Source organism: Takifugu flavidus, chromosome 7 (genome assembly GCF_003711565.1).
Source record: "Takifugu flavidus isolate HTHZ2018 chromosome 7, ASM371156v2, whole genome shotgun sequence".
Lineage (NCBI taxonomy): Eukaryota > Metazoa > Chordata > Actinopteri > Tetraodontiformes > Tetraodontidae > Takifugu > Takifugu flavidus.
This window is the reverse complement of record NC_079526.1, coordinates 15,491,525-15,512,121: the sequence shown is the minus strand read 5'-3', so window position 1 is coordinate 15,512,121 and position 20,597 is coordinate 15,491,525. Positions and strand designations below refer to the sequence as shown.

Below are 20,597 nucleotides of genomic sequence, written 5' to 3'. Positions count from 1 at the left end.
GGCAGTCTGTGGGACAAACGTTACGTAAATTACTGTGCAACGAAGGAAGGAGCACAGAAGAACCCAAAGCTCCCTACCTTTGCTCCTCACCAAGGTCAGCGTGTGCATCCATAAGATCAGGACACCGATTCTGCCTATTGTGTTCATCTTATCTCTGTGAGCAAGAACTGAGAGGGAGAAGCACAAAGAGGATAATGAAATACTAATACAGAGAGAGGGAGAGGGGGTGGATGGCTGTGTGGGCGGCGGGAGGGGGGGGTGTAGGCAGGACAAGCTTGCTCAACGGTTTACATAACTGATCCAGCCCCCAGTCTGTATGTCATGAGGCGTTTTTGGCTGTGGTCACCTCTCAGTTAAACCTCACATCTCCTCACGCTGGCGCGTCTTTCGCATCTTTTCTAACCAGTCATCTTTATTTCACTGAAAGGAAATAGAAATAACTCACTCTTGGGGGCTATATTCAGGTTCAAAGGCTGCTTTTATTCTCCAGCACAGCTGAATCTGTAGTCTGAAGGTGCTGCATCAGGTTTTTTTTTCTCTGTTTACCCATCAGTGGCTAAAGAGTATTCCTGTAAGTGATTGTTTGGTTTTATCTAGTTTTTGGTAATCATTTGCAGGAATCAATTGTGCAAATAAAATTACTTTGCATTTCAGCCAGGCCGCACTCATCTGGAGCAAATATCAATCAAAGTGAGGAGTTAAAAGTAAAAAAAAAAGAAAAAAGCAGGGAAAAGAAAGGCCGCAGCAATGTTGAAGCATTCCATATTTCATTTTGGTCATATTAAACATATTTTCAAGAGGGGATTTAAATAATCAACACATTAATTAAAGCCATTACGACCTACTGACAGCACTGGTCAACAGTTGACCTATTGGCCTCTGAGGAAATGTGTCACTGCTCCGTATTCGGGTGTTTGTTTGCTCGCTGCTGAATGGAACAACATGTAGCTGTGACACAATGGGAATTTTTGCTCTAGCGTCTCATTATGTGAGGTTTAAGTCTGCATCACTGTGAACAAATACGACTCAGCTCAGGGCAAACAAACTCCTACGCAGCAGCTTCTCCTGAAATTCAGAGATTGTGCATAAATTATTGCCTGAGATTATCGCCCGTTTTAAACCTGGAACGTCACCTCCTCTGGTGGCTCCATCTTCTTGTGATCCGTCTCACGTCTTCTCCGGCTGGACTGAGATGACGCAAAAGATTATCGCCCCCAAAAGTCTTTCTGATGGATTGATGGACTCTGATGGCAGCTGAGCAGAGCCACCAGGGTCATCACAACAACATCCCAGAGTGTTAATGATATTCTCTCGGTTTAAGCCTTTACTTAGTGGTCTGAGAGGAGGACGGCATGGATGACTTAGTAACTGATGACTTAATTTAGGAGGAATATCTGAGGATCAATTTCCTCGGTCCAGGTGGTGATGCTGGATTTTAAAACATTCTGACGGAGACGCTTCGTCTTCACTTACGTCCTTCATTTATTTAGACCAGCAGACATTTGTCTAATATGGCTGTTGGATAAAAATAACTGGCGTCCTTCTAAATGAACAATGAGTCTTGAATCATCAAGATCCTCTAATGAATTACAGATAAGTAAATCTTAGAAACCTGGTTGGATGCCTAATGCGCCATCTTCTGGTAGTCAACCGACGCTAAAAGTTGATGAATTTTAAAATTGGGTAATCTGGAAAACAAAAACTGAGAAAAAGCGTTAACGCATTTATCATGTTTTTTACTATTTGAGTAATAATCATATTGTAATGTGAAAATATAATGGCATTACCTTTTATAGAGCCATCCTTTTTGCAGAATACTTTGACTTGCAAGTACATTTTTAGGGATGTAACTCGACTGCAAACAAGCAGTAAATCGAATATTAATACAGACAGCAAATTGATCGACCAGATTAATCGAAAGATCAATATATTTATTAATCTGCCTGTAATGAGGACTGCATGCATAAACTTTCCAAGTTTTAAGACTCCGCTTCTGTTTATGAAAATGTCAAAGGAGGCCTGTATTTTATATTCCAGTGATGACTTTTAGTCTTTATGTTACATTTTGATTAAGTTTTTATGCTGCTAAAAGGATCCTTTGGTGTCTTATACAAGCTTGAATTATCAGTAATATTTGACATAACGACGTCATGATTCTGTGACGGTGACAGACTCTAAAATCCATCATTTTAATGTTTATTTTCTGAGCACAGCTGAGACACAAGTGCGAAAGACCCCCCGGGCCACCCCCACTCTGCCCCCCTCCCGCTGGGCCTCCCAGTGCGAGAAGCACAGATGCACCAACTGTGCGTGTGTGGCGCACGGCTAAAAATATCTGCAGGACGTATGGATTATTAAAGGGTCATAAAACACATGCCGAGAGAGAGAAGACCCACACTTGCTGCTCGAGCGTTGATACCCCGATCGGCCGCTAGAGGGCAGAAGTGATCCGCATGTTTGCGAGCGAAACTGAATCAAAAGATACAAGAAATTATGGTTGCAAAAGAGAATAATGGGTGAGAAAAGTACACAGTAAATTATTTTCTGTTGTCACAGCTTGACAGGATCAAAGGTTAGCTCTTAAAATTAAAATTTAATAAAATTTCAATAACCCCAAATCACATTTAAAGTGGCCTTCTGGAGTTGAAATAAACTGTAAGAACAAACAATAGGCAGATGCAAAAAATGGCTGTCTTTAGACCTTTACACTGTCCAGTCATCTGAGGATTCTGTTGTTCACGCACGTTTTCATGGCTGGTTGGTGATTGGAGATCTGTGTTTGGGAAGCCTTCGCCTCAATGTTGGCTGGTGTAGAAATCTGGGCCTGTTTATTCAACAGGGTGAGCATGAATTTTTAAGCTCACAGCAAACAAACAGCCGCGCCTTCCCTCAGGATTTCAGCTTAATGCTAATGATATACAGGCAACAGTAACAGTTTCTTCTTCACGGGTTAATGAAGTGTTTGTTTGTCAGGCAAATGAGAGAATTCCGTCCACCGGAGGCAGATGTGCAGGACTGCTGGGTTGTTTTTGTAATGGATGAAAAATGCCTCCAGATTTCAGAGGTAAAGCGCCTGTTGTAATGCAATCTTACTGCAAATGAAACCACAGCAACAAGATAATGGTTCAACGGCCCCTTTTCGAGGATTTTGGCTCCGTATTATCACATTCACACACAAACCAGATGATCCTCAGAGGAACCAAGCAATCGCTCACCCATTTCTAAAGTAACTCATCTGAATCACAGCAGCTTTAAAATCTAGGAAGCTGTAAAACATCAACCACAACATAATCATTAATGGAGAAGAAATAGCTGGAAATGTGTCTCCAAACTTTCATATCAGTTCAAGCAGAGTCTTTATCTCTGTTTCTGCTCGGTCAGCAGTGCAGAAACCAAGAAGTTTGCAAAGTGCTCTGCTCTCAGTTCTCACTCTGAAATTATTCAACAGCGCCGCTCCTGAAGCTGATGTAACAAAATGAACATTATTCCCAGAAGGCAAAGCTTTGACATACACAAACTCATTCTCTCTCTCTCTAAAAAAAACACCTGAAGGTGAAACGCCGTATTTCCACCTGCTCCATTTTCCTGCCTCATGACGTTCACTCACATTTAGGATTTTCAGATGAGGCTACCGGCAGCCGACACTGAGATAAGAGAGCTTAAAAACGTGCTGCAGAAGACAAAAGAGCTTTTTTTAAGGAGACACACTGGGAAAAAATGTATTTATTGTGACTACATTTGAATAAATCTGAATGGGGGAGGTGTGTGTGTGTGTGTGTGTGTGTGGGGGGGGGGGGGTCTACTGCCTCTGTGGCCTGCGGATGGAACTCCTGGCTGCTCGCTCTGCACTCAGATCAGCCCTCCTGCCACATTTGGGCTGTTCTGTGTCAGGGTCCATCACCTGTGCAGGTATGTTGACCCCGTACAAACCTGCATCTCCACCTGTTGTTTAAGGTGCTGCATTCTGGATGAGGTGAGACGGCTGCTGTCTTTGTGGTCCCTGATTGACCGCTCTGCCTTCTGCCGGTGTGACCTCCTGGTTACCGGCAGCAGGGAGGTCCCTGCCAGGGAACGCCTGGAATCCGGCTCCTCCAGGGTGAGCCTTCAGAGCCTCAGAGCAATGGCTGCTTCAACTGGTCCAGCTCCTCTCCAGGTATCTCCTCCTCAAAACTGAGAAATATATAGATGTGCTGTAACAGTGACCTGAATTTCAATAATGCTATTGTTCGCTGGGCAGCTTTTCTTCAACAAAGGAGTTCCAGTTCTTCCTGCCAGCGGTGAGAGATCTCCACCCTGTCAGTCTGCTTCACCTCGGGAGTCTTTCATCAGACTGAACCAACAGGGCACAAAGCAACGAGCTGGACCGAGTTATTGATTAGAAGACTTAGAATAAGAGTGCAGAGGTTTGTGGTCTAAGCTCGCATCAGCTCGATGGCTCTCCAGCAACGAGCTCCAGAGGAGGTGCATCACCTTAACCAGGTGTGACATCCGATCTGAAACGGTGGCGGCTGATTTCGCGTCACCTAATCAAGTCGTTTAAACGCCACAATTCTCCAGTCTGACATGTCAGACCTGTCGGCGGGCGTTCATAAAACCAGTATGTCCCTTAGCAAGACTTCACCAACCGGCTGCTCCAAATCCAGAGAATCCATCAAAACTTGTTGAATATAAATGTTGGTTTAGCTTGAAACTCACAGGCCGACATCCAAGAGGCGGCCGGTCAGTGGGGCTGAGGATGCAGATACAGGTCCAGGGCTGTCTGTTTCTTTTCACATGTCTTTACAAAGTTGGCTGAACATCATTAGGAGACACATCGCCCCCTCGGGACGCTTGTACGTCTTCCATCTTTTCACCTCGGGCTTTTTGAAATGCACTTACTTTCGCTGTCAGAGTCGGCGTTGTCCCCGGAGACGGGAGCTAAAAATCGGTCACTCTGGGGGTCAGAGTAAGTCATGGAAGCATTATTTATAGACGGCTCAGCTGCAGTAGCACCGTCACACCAAACAGGGTCATTAGAGATGTCTCACAGTTGTTAATTAGAAAAGGTGCTGGGACGTGATGTATGAGGAGGGTGGACCACAGGCCCGGTTTTATCAAACTCATTTATCCCCCCACTGCTGCTGGTGGCTGCTGGCGTCCAGTCAGGGTTTTGCATTGCTAATTAGCTTAGCTCAAAAACCTGGAAGTGAACGGGGAGTGTCAGCACCAGTGAACTGTGCACGTGCAGTGACCCGATTGTTAATCTGTCTCTGTTAAGCTCAAATGTTGGAAGCTGTGACTTTAACTCCGCTCCCCACTTTTGTTCTGCATATGAATAATTGATCCGTGCTTTTCCAGAGACGCTATCTGACACGTTTGGGTCCTGTGCCTGGCTTTAGGGAAGACCCCCACAGCCAACGCTGGCATTTTATCTTCTGACCTTTCATCTTGTTTATTTTTTTTGAATGATCTTTAGCTTGAAACTTCAAATAAAACAAGCCTAGAGACTTTGGTACTGTCACCTAAATCCCCAGCCGCTTTTATCTCGGGGGCTCTTGTCGCTTCTTATCTTCCTCTGTTGCTGCTGGTGATGAAGACTTGGCTCAGGCAGACCTCGGCCGGGCTGCTGCAGAGGCACAGAAGACCTTGCCATGAGAACGTCGCTCAAACGCAGCGCGAGCCTTAAAGGGCTGGACCACACAACAACATCCTGCAGCTCCATCCTGTGAGATACTCGCCAGTTATTCATTTCCAGAGGACTTGAATGAATAAAAAACATAAAAAATGGTTCTCCACTGGACTACATGTATCTCCCAGTATGTAATAAAGCTAAAGCACTAACTTTCATTCACGACGTCACTGTGGGGGCCCCAGCTGCCTTCAGGCTCCCTGGACACGTCACCAGCTGATCGCAGGGCTAACATACGAGACAAACAACCCTTTACGCTCACATTCACACTTTAATTCAGAGGCGCCGCTTTGCCTGCGTGTCTTTGGAGTGTTGGAGGAACCCGGAGAACCCACACAGACACAAGGACAACATGCAAACTGAGCCACTAACGTTCGAATCTTCTCCATAACCAGCCTCATCTACATTTCACAGAGGTTCTTTGAATACATGTAACATGATCTGCAGCCCCGACAGCAGCGCCACCACCAGGCTGGATTAGGAGAACCTTTACTTCAAGACCGTCATCTTGAGATAATCTCAGCCTGCAGAAGGAAGAAGGAAAATATTTGATCCAGATCGTAAAATTCATGATTTGAAATTGCTCTTGTGAACTGAAAAGGTCCCTGGAAATAAAATAGTATGAGCTGCCAAAGGGAGTAAAAACCTAATGTAGTTATATTTCATAAGGCACAAGAACATTGGGGGGGCATTTTAAGAAGAGGTCACACTCAAACCTTTCTGTCCTTGACCAGAACCTTCCAATGGTGAACGGACCCACTTGGGCCATCATCCGTCCTCCCCGAAACGTGCTCCAGAATTGTTTTATGTTCAAAAACTTCGATAAACATGCACTGTTAGTTAATTTCATGTGGCTTTCAGTGTGATTGAAGCTCTAACGTCTGTGGAGATTGTCCTCCATGTCTCTGCCTCCCCCGCTGATGGGCCTGATTGGTTCCACCTGTCCTGCTCACCTGTAACTCGTTGTGTCCCCTCCCTCCGGTATTTAAGCTGCACTCTCACTCGCCCTCTTGTTGGGTAGCAGACGTTGGCTACCTGACCTGAGAGGTGTTTCTTGGGTTACAGTCTGGTAGTGGGGTAGTGGGGGGGCAGGTGAAGCTTCATGAAGCTTCACGAAGCACTGAGGCTTTCCTAACAATTGTGCCCAACAAGAGCCAAAGCTTCAAGACCTCAGTGATGGTGACATTTGGTGGACAACTGTAGCCATAGCAACCTCTAAAGAGCACGACTGAAGCACTGGCACTGTTTCAATGCCATGACATAAAATAAAAGACAAAAGTGATTCGTTTATGAATTTTTATTGAGGAACAAAAGTTTTTGGAGTGTCTTTGCTCCAAGGTGATTTCTCCTCTTAGACACCAGCTCCCCAGCCTTAGAAAATACTCTTTCACACGGTGCAGATGACGATGGTGGGCAGAGAGTTTTAAGTGCAAGTTGATGCAGATGTGGATATGTTTTCTGGGTCTGTTTCCAATATTGTAAAGGGTCTTGGTTTCTGGGCGCGTTTCCTTCTGCCAGGTAGCGTTGGACTTCAATTATGGAGTCAGCTGTTGTGTTTGAGGTCTTCTGGGTCTCTGCAACCTCCATATCAAGAGTTTTCCAGAGCTTGTGCCCTAAAAAATAATCATTAGTTTATTATCACATGACAAAGTGCCACAGAAATATACGAATAAACGGAAAGAAATGTGTCTTCATACCTGAACTGGGTTCTGACCCATGTGAAGAGCTAGGCTCTTCTGTTGGGTCAGGCTCTTGGCTCCTCATTTCTTCCGCACACTCCGACTTCAGTCTCTTCACCGCTTCACTTGCCTTTTGGTGACTACCAAATCCAATTGTTTTGAATCTGGGATCCAACAGTGTTGCCAGTGTCATCACACTGAGTGATTCCATGCTGCAAATAGCGTCAGTTAGCCGCTTTCTCAGGTTTTCAGCCAGTTGTTGAGCAGCTGTTTTTGTCACTGTTGTGGCCTGACGTTGAAGCTCAATGTGGAGCATTCTCATCAAGGAAATGACCTTCGACCCAGAGACCCTTTTTTCCTCAGACAGTTCTCTTGTGGCTTGGTCACAAGGAGCAAGAACCCTGAGCATCTCTTCAATGATTTGACATTCTTCTGGAGTCAGTGGAGTGATGTCAGTTTTTAATGAGGCCAGTGACACCTACACTGCCTCCTTCTGCTCAGTCATTCTTTCAAACATTTGGTAGGTACTGTTCCATCGTCTTGGCACCTCGTTTCTTAATTTATGGACCGGTGTTCCCAGCTGTTGCTGTATTTGAGTGAGCTTCTCTTTAGCAGTCACGCTCGATCGAAAGTATTTCACAATGTGTCGTGTTTTGTTGCGTATTTCTGTTATTGTTGGGATTTGATCACATGGTTTTCTCACAATTAAATTCATGGAATGGGCGATACAAATGGTATGCCGTATTTGCAGCATCCGAGCACATGAAGTCATGTTTGCTGCTGCATCAGTGACAAGACACCTGACCTTTCCCGCTATGCCCCACTCCTCCATGAGGCTCCTTTTAACCGTGGCAATGTTTTCTGCAGTGTGTGTTTCAGAGGAAAATGCTGCACTCCCAAGACTGATGAATGGAGTTCATGGCTTTCTTTGTCCACATAGTGGCCAGTAACGGCTAGATATGCCTCCATATTCATAGACATCCGCATATCAGCTGTTAAAGTAACAGCAACGGCGCTCTGGAGGTCCTTTTTTGTTTTCTCCTTTTCGTCCTCATATCTCTGGCTCACCAAGTCCTTGATGGTCTGAAAATAACCATACAAATACTGTTACACCAATAAAATATAGTCATAGTTGGTACAAAAACATACCATTTCTTAAACATGCCTTCCTGCTTGGTAGAGCATAGTTTCAACAGTAATCAACATGCATACCTCTGGATCTCCACTGCAGTGCTGGCTGGTGCGGTGCTGAGACTCTATAGTTGTCCAGTAAAGCCCACAAGTTGTAATTTTGTTCACTAGCACTGGCAGATGTTACAGTCTCCAGTGGCACATCTTCTGCCAACCCATCAATAAGACTGGAACATTCTCGTGTCAGCCTTTCTACAGCAGCCTGAGCATTGTTTTGATTAGTAAAGCCAGCCTGTTTAAGTAGTGAATCAATCTTTATTTATAGAGCGTCTTTTACAATCAAAATTGTTTCTAGGCGCTTCACAGAATCCCAGGGCCTAACCCCAGACAAGCAACAGGGGCAAGGAAAAACTCCCCTTTAACAGGAAGAAACCTTGAGCAGGACCAAGCTTAAGTAGGGGGACCCTCCTGCTGATGGGGGGCTTGGGTAGAGAGAGAGGAGAAGGGGGGGACATCCAAGACTTTGTCTTTAAGACAGGTCTGGAGCTTCACTAACTTCTGTCTCCTCTGGTTTCATGGATAAATAAAGCTGAGTGTCATCAGCATAACAATGAAAATTTATCCCATGCTGCCGAATAATGTTCCCTAGGGGAAGCATGTACAAGGTGAAGAGGATTGGTCCGAGTACAGAACCTTGAGGAACTCCATGGCTAACCCTACTGTATGAGGAGGGAACACCATGGACATGAGCAAACTGGTATCTATCAGATAAATATGATCTAAACCAGTCTAGTGCTGTCCCTTTAATCCCAATCACATATTCCAGTCTCTGTAACAGGATGCTGTGATCAACTGGATCAAAAGCAGCACTGAGGTCCAGCAGAACCAGCATAGAGACCAGTCCATGATCGGAAGCTATGAGAAGATCATTAGTGACTTTAAGAAGTGCTGTTTCTGTGCTGTGGTGAGCTCTAAAGCCTGACTGAAACATCTCAAACAGGCTCTTCCTCTGCAGGTGCTCCAGTAACTGAGTCACCACCACCTTCTCTAGAACTTTAGAGATAAAAGGAAGGTTGGATATTGGCCTATAATTTGCTAATACGTCAGGATCCAGTGATGGTTTTATTTTATTTTTTTTAAGCAACGGCTTAATCACTGCCACCTTGTAGGACCGGGGTACATAACCTGTCACTAAAGAACCATTGATCTGGTCCAGGATAGAACTGCCTATCATTGGTAAAACATCCTTCAACAGGTGTGTTGGGATGGGATCTAAAGGACACGTGGTGGTCTGGGATTTCTGAATTAGCAATGAGCCTCAGAAAAATATATAGGACTGAAGGAGTTTAAGGGCTTGTTGGAGAACCTGTATGTTCCCAGTCAGCACATCTGGTGATGGTCCAGTTGTTGCGATGGCCTGCTTAGCTTTTTCTCTGATAGCTAGAACTTTATCAAATCAATCTTTATTTATATAGCATCTTTTACAATCAAAATTGTTTCAAGGCGCTTTCCAGAATGCCAGGACCTAACTCCAGACAAGCAACAGTGGCAAGGAAGAACTCCCCTTTAACAGGAAGAAACACTGAGCAAGACCAGACTCATGTAGGGGGACCCTCCTGCTGATGGCTGGCTGGGTAAAGAGAGAGAGGGGGGGCAGGTAGAGGATAGAATGGGGAGGAGAGGAGAAGACAGGCACAGTGCACAGAAACGCATACAAAAATACGCTATTTATGCAAGCCGCCGGCCGAGTGGGTCAGCGGGGCCGGAGGTCATCATGCAGCTCCGAAGGCGGCGATACCTGTAAATGAATACAGAAGGGGGGAATATATAGGGCTGAAGGAGTTTAAGGGCTCGTTGGAGACCCTGTATGTTCCCACAGTCAGCACGTCTGGTGATGGTCCAGTTGTTGGGATGGCCTGGTTAGCTTTCTCTCTGATAGCTAGAACTTTATCAGTGAAGAAGCTCATGAAGTCTTCACCACTAAGGGAAGAAGGGATACGTGGATCTAAAACACTGTGACTTTGTTAATTTTGCCACAGTGCTGAAAAGAAACCTGGGGTTGCTCTTATTTTCCTCAAAGAAGAAAAATAAGCTGTTCTACCCTCACGGAGGGCCTTTTTGTAGACTAATACAGTCTTTCCAGGCTACATGATAGCTGTCTATTTTACAAGAATGCCACTTCCTTTCTAGTCTGCGTGCTTTTTGCTTGAGGGTGTCGTTTGCTCCAACGTGAATAATAACTTTACCAAATTTACGTTTACTTCTCGCCGGCAGCTTTAGATTGGCTTCTATGTCGCCCGCTCTCTTAACGATGGTCGCTGGAGTTGGCTTCACGTCGCGCAAAACAGAGTCGCCAATTACCAGGGTCGGTTTCTCAGCGGGTGTGTCGCCGAGTGGGGAAAAACGGTTAGCCACGGGAAGCGGTTGGTGGTGCACCGTGGGCCTTTGTTTTGGGCTACGCTTCCTACGAACCGTCAGCCAGCCGCCCTGGCGAGCCGGCTGCTGCCGGGGGACCGCTAGCTGTAGCTATGCTAGGCAGCGCCGCAGCAGCTACCTTCTCCTGGCTACCTGACGCAACTCCAGCTAACTCCAAGCTGCGGAACCGTGTCTCAAGCTCACCAAGTCTTGCCTCCATAGCCATAAATAAACTCCACTTTCTGCACCTATTTCCTTCATTAAGGGAGGCAGAGGAGTAACTAAACATTTCACACGCTGAACAGACAAAGACACCAGGTGGAACAGATGGTGAGGCCATGCTAACGCTGATAATCGGCAGAGTCCTGTATCTGTATAATATGGGTTATTTCTCACTGTTATCAGGTGAATAGAATGTCCCAAGTGTTCAATTTTAATTAAATTGAATTTTAAGTAAAGTGAATACAACACACCGTGCACAGAGCAAACAACAAACGATTGAGAAGTCGGGAAGTGATGCAATACGTTACCGGAAATCCTCCTGTGATCAGTGAAGCTCATGAAGTCTTCACCAAGGGAAGAAGGGATACGTGGATCTAAAACATTGACTCTTGGTTAATTTGGCCACAGTGCTGAAACACAGCGTTTCAAATCACTCCTTCAGGAAGAGTGACACAAGCTCCAAAGCCTCGGTATCATTTGCTCATCACTACTTTCTGGACACTCCTCATAGTTCCCCTACTGGACCATACAAGTTGAGCAGTTTGCATCAACTGATCCAACAGAATCGACATAAGGAGGATGTTGAGATGAAATTAGCTTCTCCTCCTGTGTTGATCGAGCTTGTGACAGTCTTGGTGCAGCAGCTGGGTGGTTTGATGGATCTGCAATAATGTGGGGTTGGATTTTCTTCCCCCCATGTGTGTGTGAACAAGCACATTCTCTCTCTGGTTCAGTGCTTCTGTTTCCATCTACAGCGTGAGGTCTTTGTGCTCCACCATTTGTATGCGCAGCAGCACGTCCAGACTGGACAGCTACTGTAACCATCACTCGCTTTTAAAGAGAAGCGCATTAAAGCTGCACAGCCTCGTCCCTCTTCCCAGTCTGAGCATGTGCAGCGCTCGATTCCCTGGGCTCCATGCCTCAGCTTTTGATCCCAGTCAGCCGGGCCTGGTTCTCCAGCATGGGTCACCATGTGAGAGCCGTGGGCCTGGATTGTCTACAGGCTCCGCAGGGAAGAAACCTGGACCTCAAAGAGAGGTCAGAAAGGAAAAACTCAAATCCTGGCTCCTCGGGGAGAGAAGACAGACTGCTTATCAGAGAGCTTATCAAGCCATGGTGGGATATATGGACAGTCGGGCCTCTGAGGATTGGCATTTAAACTAAGGATGGATTTGGGAAAGCAAAAGGAAAAAGAGGATCAGGCACGGGAGGAAGATTGGCATTCTGGGGCAGTAAGATTGGTCTGCTGGGGGGGTGAAATGAGCTTTGTTTTCAGCCAGATTTTCTTTTGCGTTTAATGAGTTGGTCACTCCCTGTGAAATCAGACCTAACAAGAGATGTAATTTATTCCAGAAAGGGAGGAAAAATCAAATCACTTGAGGAACCTTTTACTTTTCATTAGAAGCTCCAGTGCTAATTGACAAATTCAATGTTTTCACGTGGATTTCAGGGATGGGTGAGAGCTGGTATCATTTCAGAGGGTGGCCCCCAGCATGAGCTCTGAGAACATTTATACGCTCGTTTCACCGCCTGCTTCCAGAACAATCATGCACAACTTTATCACAGTTGGAAGGTGACGCCCAATCATGACAGTTTAGGAATTTTAATTGTTAAATCGGCAATCTGCCGAGAACTGGACCTCGCACCAGCTTTACAAACCACTTAACGTAAATCAAATTTCGCTCAAACTGACCTGATTTTAGAATTGAAGCACTTCTGCTAAAGGTTCCCAGTAATTTATTTTGGGATTAGTTTTCTCACATGAGCCTCTGTAGGCTGCAGGGTTGCAACATAGACTGACTCATTGTTCATTAATGACGTCTGGGCGGCTTTAAAGGCAAATCCAAATGTTTGTTGGCCAATTATGTTGTGTTTCCAGCAGGGAAGCTCCAGTGTGTGTATATTGTACTTGGAGAAACCAGCCAGAGAAGAAAATGCCTCACAGATACACAGATGTGAACATCAAACTGCATCAATATCAAGGATGGAAGAGGCATCGGCGCCTGCGGGGATTCAAAGAGACTGTTTTAGCAGGAAAAATGAAAACAAACATGGCCAGTAAGGCGGCGAACCAGGAGCTGAAAATAGAGATCGTTCTTTCCCCCATTATATTTCACCAACATACAGTTTTTCTGCAGCCTGACGCCAGCTTGAAAAGGCTTTTATGAAACGGGGTTGACCCAAAGGTGCCAAAGCTCAGCTGTGGGTTGGCTGCAGGGTTCAGGGGCCTCGCTGTGCTTAATCCAACATGTTACTGAGGCAGTAACACTGGAAAATCCTGTAAGTACACAACGCCCACTCTGCAGTCTGCCTGCAGGCAAAACCTGCTTATTTTTTGCCCACTAACTCAATTTTTAGGTTTGTTTTTCCCTTTAGTGCCTTTTGCTGTGCTCGTTTACCAGAAACCAACAGAAAAGAGAGAACTGGACTTTGATGTTTTTAATGTTAAAGATGACTGGTCACCTGAAAAATGGGACTAAATAGTTCCCTAAAACATCCCTACAACGGTCAGACTGACAATTTCCCTGAGACCCCCCCACCCCCCCAACTGCCTTTAACACAACTCCTTCTAAAAATCCAAACCTTCGTGTACTGTTCATGCACACTTTTAGATCAGACAGCAATTCTTAGTCCCACCACACACAGAACTTGTTAAATGAAGAAGCATCTAATAGTGATTTTTAATAAACGCTCATAAGCGGAAAGATTCACACGCGATCAAATGACATCTGTGAGAAAACGGCATCCGCGAGTGCCTAAATGCATGATTAGAAAACATTATTTAGATAAAGGCCAGGCACTCGCGGGGATTTAATCTCATAATAACCGTTCGGAGACTAATTGCAGCACTCTGCTGCTGTAATCGTCGGGTGTCAGAAAAGGGTGAAACGGACATGGCAGCCTCGAATGCTTGTTTTCATGGTTGCCCCCCCCCCCACATCTGAATAAGCACGACCATCAGAAATATTGGGGTAATGTTGAAAGTCAAATGTCTGACAGCAACAATTACAGTAAAACCTACAGTACCGAAGGTGAGACTTGAATTATCGAACGGTCAATAATATCGCTCACATTAACCGTTTGCGTGTCGTCCACAACTGCATCATCAGGTCATCAACATCCACAACGTTCCCAGCAGCCCCTCAGTTTTCATTCCAGCAGGCAGAAAACAACCAGCTGAGCAATCGTAATTAGCATTTGACTCGTTTGACTAATGACGCATTTCGTCTCGTCGCCCTGTTGTTGCTAATAAGAAACAACATTTTTCTGACGCTAGGATGAATGTGAACAAGCAAATGTGTGTTCCGTTTCCTTCGCTCGGGCATCAGCTCATATTAGTCTTTGACTTCACTCCCATTGCAGCTCTAACAGGAGCCAACGTGCGACCGATGCAGCCGCGGCCGCATCCGGATACGTCGCATTTCTCACCCCGAGATCAACGTGGTGCTGAAGTCGTCCAACCTCATCTATAGTCTAAGGTTAACCGTCACATGAGCACATTAGTCTGCATGAAACGCTCCCCTCATAAACACCTGGCCTTCATTGCGGGTCATCCGGTTCCTGTCAACTTGTGGAGTCATTTTGGACCTCGTAGGAATTTGACGTCGGTTTGTTTGTTTTCACTTCTGATGTTGGAGGATCGTCCACGAGTGGTGGCTGTGGACATTCTGGAGTACAGTGGGCACGGAGGGCTCACCCGGGAAGACAGACATTATGATGATGTCGGTTGACATCAACCTTCCGAGTCGACCCGTATTCAAAGGTTCCACGTTGCTGGAGGGCGAGGAGAGCTGCCGCAGCCCGTGCAGGTAGCAGATAAGGAGTGGATGTGTGATAGATGACCTGAATTAGAAACCCTGCCACAGCCAGAATGGCGGCGTGGGATGGGTGCTAAACTAAATGACTTCATGGAAACCTATTTACACAGCAGCATTCATCAGACATTAATGAACAGCTGAAAGGCTGGAAATGCAAATGTGGGGACTGGAAAATGAGACAGACGGATGGCGAGACGGAGAACGAAGGGAGGGAGCGAGGAAGCTATCATCGTTTTGATGAATGAGAGTGGTGGCAGAAGCCCTCGGGCAATCACTCCGTCACTGAGACAGCCCTCTGTGGCCCTGACTTCATTATCATGACACAGTCACATCAACACACTCCCCCAGATAAGAGCACAGCAGAGCTCGGCTGGAAAACGGATCAGTCAGGACCGGTCGGGCTTCAGTGATGCGTCACAGACGCAGACAGGGTCTGCTCAGACTCACTCCGACTTATTCTGCATCTCTGTAAAAGTGTGCAAGAAACTGCTATCACAAGTCGGATAACATTGATTTTTGATGTATGATTAAGCCGCATGAACTGCTGTTTTCAACCCGAATCAACAATAATACCTCGAATATTCGTCTTAAACAACCAAGTACCATAAACTACTGGTACTAAACAGTTTTTCCTCAATAGGTTGTGGTAAATGACAGAAACAACTCGGTGTTCAACAATCCTACCGAGTCTAATCCACAATTGTGTGACATCAATTGGATTAATAAAGCAAACATCTCCCGCAGCACCAGTGTGACGCTCCTCCCCGGTGGGTCTGGACACATGCTAAATAAAACCTGCAGCGCTCATTAGACAGGAAAAAATAGGTTTGCTCCTGTGGTATCAGAAGAGAAAACTAGCCACAAATGACCAGATCATGAACGAGAATCAAACAGAATGAAGGAATCCTGCCGAGCAGGAAAGGCCGAGTCGAGTTATTTGGTTTCCTGCAAAGTCAAATTGCTTTGGGACTAACCCCGTTCACCTCCGCAGCAGTCGGGAAACAATACAGGATTGATCGTGTTATGTTTTTAAAGAGCACTTTTCTCCTGTGTGCACACCATATATCATCGGAGCGAGCGGCCCGCTGTGCCACGCTCCTTTCTACGTCTTACAAAGTGCTCCGAGGATCAAAGCTGGCATCCAGCTGTACACAGGAGACCGCTCCGTCTTCCTTACGATGCCATGTAAAAGATTTCTGCCTGGCGTCCTCCAAAAGCCTCCTGTTCGCTGCAAACAGGGCCGTGAGCGCCGGTATTTATCATAATTGTAGTTCATATCAAATTCTGTAGCAGTTATTTCATCTTGGTCACTCGTGTCCCTGGGCTAATTTTGCTTTACATTGATTCCCACCCTCCTGGGCAATTGCAACAAACTGGCTCTGATTACACCCAATTTGATTGATGAGGCGCTGCGGCCTCTTGGTCTGAGGCAGCAACGTGAAGGCGCCGCCACACAGCAAAAATGCCGCCTGAGAAGCTCGCTGCCGCTCTGCAGCGGTCAGCGGGGAGGACTGGCCGAGCTACATCAACAAAAAACCACATCGTAATCACGGCTTTTCTTGCTCAGAGGTCACGTAATAAGACAAAGGTAACGAGGGGACCGTTTCCATGGAGTCGCCAATTGTGGGTCCTGAGATGGATTTTACAGCTAACTGAAATGTGGAGATATAAAAGGTCCATATTAAATATTTATGCTGTGAATGAGCTTCTTTTGGAACGTGAACGAGAACATCAGATAAAATATTAACAGTGGTGAAGTCGTTCCAGAGCTCCCTAAACCTTCTTTTTAGCTCGCTGGGAAAAGTGAAGGAGAGGAACAGGAAGAGGATGTCTCTGGGCATCCTGTGACGTGACCATCCCATTGGAATCAACCTACCGTATTTTCACAACCATAAGGCGCACCGTATTATAGGGCACACCTTCAATTATTGGCCTATTTTAGAACTATTTTCATACATAGGGCGCACTGTGTTATAAGGCGCATAGCATAGAAACTACGTAGTGCCTGTGGTTTCATGACGCATTCACTAGATCGAGCTGCGCTAAAAGGAATGTCAATAAAACAGTCAGATAAGTCAGTCAAACTTTATTAATTGGATAGTGGAGTTTAATAAATCTTCGATTTAGTGCAACATTGTTATCACGTAGTACCGTTGCGGTAAATCAAACGTTAGTGCAAGCGCAATATACGGTAACTTGAACTCTCGTAACTCTCGAAGTAGTGCAAAACAATAGCAATATAACAACGTTGATCAAACGTTAATGTCCATATTCACAGTATGACCAGCCTTGTTAAGTTGTAAACACACAAAAGAAACACGTAAAGCTCACTTTATCAGTTCATTCCTCATCCAGGAATCCCACGAATTCCTCTTCTTCGGTGTCTGAATTGAACAGTTGTGCGAATACGGCATCCAACATGGCTGGCTCCGTCTCTTCAAAGTCGTCATCAGGGTCAGTGTCGCTGGTGTTGTCTGACATTTCAGTGACAATCCCTGCCTTCCTGAAAGCTCGGACCACGGTCGAGACTGATATATCAGCCCAGGCATTTACGATCCACTGGCAGATAGTGGCATATGTCGCTTGGCGCTGTCTCCCCGTCTTGGTGAACGTGTGTTCGCCTTCTGTCATCCACCGCTCCCACGCAGTTCGCGGTCTAGCTTTGAATGCCCTGTTGACACCAATATCTAGCGGCTGCAGTTCCTTTGTTAATCCACCCGGAATGACGGCAAGAACTGAATTAGTGTGCTTCACTTTTTTTTTTTTTTACACCATCGGTGATATGGGCGCACATGGAGTCACAGATCAATAGGGACGGAGCTGCGTGAAAAAAGCCACCCGGTCTCTTGACGTAAATTTCTCTCAGCCACTCACTCATCTTTTCTTCCATCCATCCCTTTGAGTTAGCTTTGGTTACGCTGAGTTTTCTTGGCACAGTCTTCCTTTTGAAAATAACCATGGGTGGAAGTTTCTGGCCATTAGCCTGGCAGGCGAGAACTACGGTGAAGGATGCCTTCTCATTCCCTGTGGTGCGAACATTCACCGTATGTGCTCCCGTTTTGTCCACAGTAATATCGAAGGTGAGCGGAACCTCGTCCATGTTGATGTGTTTTGGCCGGATCTTTTTTTCAGCGATGTCGTTTCTGCAGTATGCGCGGAAAGTGGCCAGCTTTTCTTGGTAGTCTTCAGGCAGTTGCTGCGAAACACTCAAACAGCTTTATTGACAGTGGGGGGCACACTGTTAAGCTCGAGAGGACTGGCGGTCAAGTGTGGCGGAACCCCAAAGAAGGCAGACAGACACGGGAATTAAAAGTAAACTCAGAAGGTTTAATGAAGCAAAAAACAGGAGGGAAGAAACTAAATGATGAGAGAGGCCGAGACAAACTATAGGTGCGTGATGCGGCAGACGAACCAAGTCCGAGATCCAGGGGCGAGAGTCCGTGGGGGAGTCCAAGTGTCCAGAGGCCAGGAGAAATCCGTCCGAGGAAGGGGAAGAGGTCAGAGGAAGAGGGGCTAGGAAGGTTGCAGAGGAGCCGGGGGAGACGCTGGAGAACGCTGGGAGTCGCAGGAAGACGCAGGGAGACGCAGGGAGGCGCTGGGGGTCGCTGGGGAGCCTGGAGAGATGCTGGGTCGACGGGAAGTGTTGCCAAAAACATCAGTAAGATCAAGCACTGGCCTGAGTGCATAGGGGCCTTTTATGGGTGCAGAGTCGTTTGGGCGGATTGGGTGCAGCTGAAGGAGAGGGCCAGGTGGTGGTGGTTGAGCTGATTGCCCAGGAGGAGGTGGGGCCAGAGTAGGAGTCACAACAGTACCCCCCCCCCCTCACGGGAGGCACCGGACGACCGCCCAGGAGCATCTGGGTGCTCTCGGTAGAAGTCTTCGAGGAGGGAGGGGTCAGCGAGATAGGATGGGGGCACCCAGCTCCGGTCTTCGGGGCCGTAACCCACCCAATCCACCAGGTACTGGAAGCCCCTTCCCCGTCGGCGGACCGCCAGCAGCTTGTTAACGCTCCACACCGGCTCTCCGTCCGACAGGACCTGTGGGGGAGGTGGAGTCGGAGCAGGAGGGGACAGGGGGCTGGTGGAGAAGGGTTTAATGAGCGAGACGTGGAAGACCAGGTGAACCTTGAGGGCGGCAGGGAGATCCAAACGGACTGCAGAGGGGTTGATGATGCTGCAGATGGTGTAGGGACCGATGTAGCGGGGGTTCAGTTTTCTGGAGGAAGTCTGCGAGGTCTGGAGGGGGAGGTCCCGGGCCAACAGCCAGACCTTCTGGCCAGGTCGGTAAGCAGGGGCCGGCCTCCTTTGCCGGTTGGCCGAACGCCGGGACTGCTCAGTGGCCCGCAAGATGGCTTTGCGGGCAGTCTTCCAGATGCGCCGACATCGGCGGAGATGGGCCCTGGTAGACGGCACTGCGATCTCCAGCTCCTGCTGGGGGAACAGAGGGGGTTGGTAGCCCAGGAAACATTGAAAGGGGGACATACCAGTAGCAGAGCTCTCCATGGCGTTGAGGGAGTGTTCCACCCACGGCAGGAACTTGGACCAGGAGGCAAGATTGCTGGTGGTCACGCAGCGCAGGGCCGCCTCCAAAGCCTGGTTGGCCCGTTCGGCTTGTCCGTTGGACTGGGGGTGGTACCCAGAGGACAGGCTGACCGTGGCCCCAATCCCCTTGCAGAAGGCCTGCCACACCCTAGAAGTGAATTGGGGGCCACGGTCAGAGACCACGTCAAGGGGGATCCCGTGGAGACGTACGACGTGGGAGACCAGGAGTTCAGCAGTTTCTGCAGCAGAAGGGAGTTTGGGGAGAGCGACAAAGTGGACCCCCTTGGAGAAGCGGTCCACAATGGTCAGGATGGTGTCGTTCCCCTGCGAGACGGGGAGGCCCGTCACAAAATCCAGGGCTATGTGAGACCAGGGTCGACTGGGGACGGGAAGGGGGTGCAGAAGGCCTGCTGGCGAGCGATGGGAGGCCTTGCTGCGGGCACAGACCGTGCAGGCGCCCACAAACTCCCGAACATCCTCTTGGAGGTTGGGCCACCAGAAGCGCCGCTGCACAAACTCCGCTGTCCGACGCACGCCAGGATGGCAGCGAAACAACTGGAGTGGCCCCACTCTAGCACCTGCGGCCGGACGGAGGAAGGCACGAACATTCGGTCCTGAGGCCCGTTCCCAGGATCTGGCTCGTCTCTCTGGGCTTGCTCGACGGCCGTCTCGATCGGCCAGGAGATGACCCCTATGACCCGGGCTGGGGGAACGATGGTGTCAGGGTCCTGGGGGCGCCGGGGAATTCCTCCGGAAACTGGCAGGAGAGGGCATCAGCCCGGATATTCTTGGAACCTGGACGGAAAGTGAGGGTGAAGTCAAACCGACTGAAGAAGAGAGCCCAGCGGCCCTGTCTGGGATTGAGTCTCTTGGCCGTTCTCACATAGGTCAAGTTCTTATGGTCCGACCACACAAGGAACGGGTGTCTTGCTCCCTCCAGCCAGTGTCTCCACTCCACCAAGGCTCCATAGACCGCCAGAAGTTCCCTGTTGCCCACATCGTAATTTCGTTCAGCCGGATCAAAACGGGAAAAGTAGGCACATGGGTGAATCTTCTGGTCTGCCTCGGACCGCTGGGAGAGGACTGCCCCGATGCCCGCGTCCGAAGCATCGACCTCGACGAT

General features: G+C 47.6%; 1 long non-coding RNA gene across 1 annotated transcript; it reads right to left on the bottom strand.

Moving 5' to 3' along the window:
* Positions 1–6,950: 6,950 nt before the first annotated feature.
* On the bottom strand, positions 6,951–10,688 carry LOC130529275 (uncharacterized). The gene is made up of 3 exons (XR_008951534.1): positions 8,560–10,688; positions 7,366–8,430; positions 6,951–7,281 (listed from the first exon to the last, which is right to left on the bottom strand). It is a non-coding gene; the product is annotated as an uncharacterized LOC130529275 (long non-coding RNA).
* Positions 10,689–20,597: the final 9,909 nt, after the last annotated feature.